The sequence below is a fragment of the Dicentrarchus labrax genome, unplaced genomic scaffold (assembly GCF_905237075.1).
Source record: "Dicentrarchus labrax unplaced genomic scaffold, dlabrax2021, whole genome shotgun sequence".
Taxonomy (NCBI): domain Eukaryota; kingdom Metazoa; phylum Chordata; class Actinopteri; family Moronidae; genus Dicentrarchus; species Dicentrarchus labrax.
In genome coordinates this window covers 16,480,468-16,483,797 of record NW_026136707.1, presented here as the reverse complement: position 1 = coordinate 16,483,797, position 3,330 = coordinate 16,480,468, and the positions used below count along the sequence as shown (strand labels likewise).

General features: G+C 42.7%; 1 long non-coding RNA gene across 1 annotated transcript; it reads right to left on the bottom strand.

Annotated features, from left to right (window-relative positions):
- Positions 1–506: 506 nt before the first annotated feature.
- Positions 507–2,213, bottom strand: LOC127367595 (uncharacterized). The gene is made up of 4 exons (XR_007885505.1): positions 1,947–2,213; positions 1,713–1,854; positions 1,412–1,557; positions 507–1,298 (listed from the first exon to the last, which is right to left on the bottom strand). It is a non-coding gene; the product is annotated as an uncharacterized LOC127367595 (long non-coding RNA).
- Between the last annotated feature and the right edge of the window lie 1,117 nt (positions 2,214–3,330).

The following is a 3,330-nucleotide window of genomic DNA, read 5'->3' as shown; positions in this document are numbered from 1 at the left end:
ATTCTATACAACACTATAGGTGTAGTTTTCTCCTGCTCTTTGGAAACTCACAGATAAAAAACATGGTGGCTTCATACTATTGACGGCTGTTGTCCGTGATGGTGACAGTGTTCATTTTATGTCTTCAGGAGGTCCAGTCTCCACCATGTTTTTTTTTTATCTTGCTGTGTGTGGGTACAGGATCCCTGTCCCCAGTTGCTGGCACAATTTCCATCAATGGTGAGTAATTAGTTACTTGTCCACCTCTAGCAATATTCGTATCTGGAAAAAGTTACAAAATGTGTTATTAAAGATAGTGTGTGTTGATCAGAATCAGAATCAGAAATACTTTAATATTAAATAATAAATTATTTTTGTTACAAACTCCAGATTTACATACAACATATATTATACAAACAACATATATTAAGAACAAAAATATATATATATAATATATATATATATATATATATATATATATATATATATATATATACACACACATATATAAAATATCAAATGTACAGTAATAATGTGCAAAAAGTGCAAAAAATGATTGTCTATGTTTGAGTCAGATTACAGGGGAGAGGGGGTGTCTGACTCTCTGAGGGAGGCGTTGTAAAGTTTAATGACCACAGGCAGGAATAATTTCCTGTGGCGCTCTGTGGTGCATCTGGGTGAGAGGAGTCTTCTGCTGAAGGTGCTCCTCTGCTGTGCCAGTGTGTCGTAGAGAGGGTGTGAGACATTGTCCAAGATGGACTGAAGCCTGGACAGCATCCTCTTCTCTGCCACGGTCGTCAGACTGTCCAGCTCCTCCCCCAGGACACCACCAGCCCTCCTGATCAGTTTATTTAGTCTGTTGGTATCTGCGACCTTCAGCCCACTGCCCCAGCATGTGACAGCGAAGAAGATGGCACTGGCCACAACAGACTCATAAAACATCCTCAGCATCGTCTGGCAGATGTTAAAGGACCTCAACCTCCTTAGGAAAAAAGAGTCGGCTTTGGCCCTTTTTGTAGACCGCCTCAGCGTTTCTAGTCCAGTCCAACTTATTATTAAAGTACACCCCCAGGTACTTATACTCCTCTACAGTGTCCACAGGGACCCCCTGGATGGAAACAGGGGTCACTGGTGTTTTCACCCTCCTCAGATCCACTATGAGCTCCTTTTGTCTTTGTCACATTGAGCTGCAGATGGTTCAGCTCCCTCCAGGTGACAAAGTTGCCCACAACAGTCCTGTACTCATTCTCATCACCCTTTTCAATGCAGCCAACTATTGCTGAGTCATCAGAAAACTTCGGAAGGTGGCCAAATCTGATCTGACCAAAGCAACCAAAAAACAAGCAGTCACACATTTGATCAAATTTGTACTATATCTGCTCATCAATTGGACACTTTATATGGTAGAAATCAATAGTTGGAGGAATTTTACCTGAAGGGCGACCGGTGACTTCCACCTCACACAGTGTCAAGTATTCACGTCTTTTTGGGATCACAATGCTTTCATAACGGCCTTCCATTCCATTATACACAATGGTTTGGGAGGTGCCAGGTGCAACAGATGAGATTACAGCACATCTGAAGAAAAGGAATTATGAGGGGGGCTAATGCCACATGAAAAACTAAAGTTAACAGAAATTATGTTGTTTTTCTTTTTTAATTGTTAGTAATCTTATTGAGATGAAAGCAGAGTTAATTGTGAAATTAGTGATTTTTATTTTTCACATACTTACAGTCCATCACATTTAATAAAGGTCCTGAGAACCCGTCCAGATTGAGAGCAAAACCCAGCTCTGGAAATGGATCACTGTCATCAGGAGTCTCCTCTCCACTCCACCATTGTAGTCCTGCAGCAGTTCACTCCTACAACACCCACTATATACAACCATAAGAAAAGAAATAGAATAATATTTACCAACTCGCCAATCTTAACAAACAAACGCCAACAACATCGTACAACTACACACACTCTCGGTCCGGGGACAGAATGATGCTGCCGCTAGGTTCTCTGTCAACGACTGCTGTGAGGCCAGACGTTTAAAACACGGCGGATGTTGTGGATGTCACGGGGGGAACCAACCAGCAAAAGACACTCCACCAGCCGAACCCACGTAATTAGCCAGTCAGAAAGGACGCACAGGTTGCCGTCAAAGATCCCTACCGAGACAGGCTGCACACTCCTGTAGAAAACAGGGACAAAACACAGAGACACACCACAGAAGAAACAATACAAAAACAATAATACGAGATAAGAGGCACTAGTGATGCGCGGGCCGACCCGTAACCCGCAGGTCTCGCGGTCGGGTCGGGTTGGGTCGGGTCAAGAAATGTTAACTTTATTGGCGGGGCGGGTCATTAAGGATTAAATATGTCCAATACAGCCTACTTCTTAACACTGTTGGGTAAATCCACCTGCGACCTGACGTCACAAAAGCGCCTATATATATATATTTATTTTGATTAAGATTTGAATTTGTTGTTGCCAGTTTCCAGTGCCACTCGAAAGGCTGTTTTCAAGCACATTTGTAAGACCAAATAAAAGCCTTATTTAACGACATATTTAACGTGTAGGCTATTTAATAGCGGCGGGGCGGGGTGGAGCGGGTTGTGAAAATAGATGCGCTTGTGCGGGGCGGGGTGGAGCAGGTCAAATTATTAAATAAATGTGGGACCAGCGGGTTTGAAAAAACCCCGACCCGCGCATCACTAACATGCACCATTAATGAGAGGCTCTTCTAATAACCAGTGCAGAGAGCATGCATGTTCCAGTCTCAACTGATGCATGACACGGGTCCTCTTTAGACTGTTTCTGTGGCCACCTGATGAGAGAGAATGAGAGAGAGTATTGGGGTGTTACTTTGACCAGGAGCTCTGGGGACACACGGCCTGCATGCATGACAAGGGTCCTCTTTAGACTGTTACGCTGTTTCTGAGGCCACCTTATGAGAGAGAATGAGAGAGAAACTTGTATGGAGAATTTTTTTGAGATCGAAACAGAACAGGTTGCAATTGAAAAAAATAAATATGAGAGAACATATTTCTTCAACTTCAATCAAAACTAATATTTGTAAGTAAAAACATACGACCATTTTGCTTATAAATCAGTCCTCTTTGCTTGAGAGTTCTAAAGTTTTGTTTGCAAATCAGTCCTCTTTGTTTGCAAATTCAAAAGTTTTGCTTGCGAATTCAACTGCACTTGATGGGCGGGGCCTACGCTGGTGGACGAGAGAAGAGTTTCTATTGGTTGGTTGGCTACGTCTTCAGCATTACACCCACTTCTCCATTGTGCTGTGCTGCTTGGAGGTAGCCTGTTGCTCTTGAAACGTTTCCCATAAGTAATGAATTGCGCTA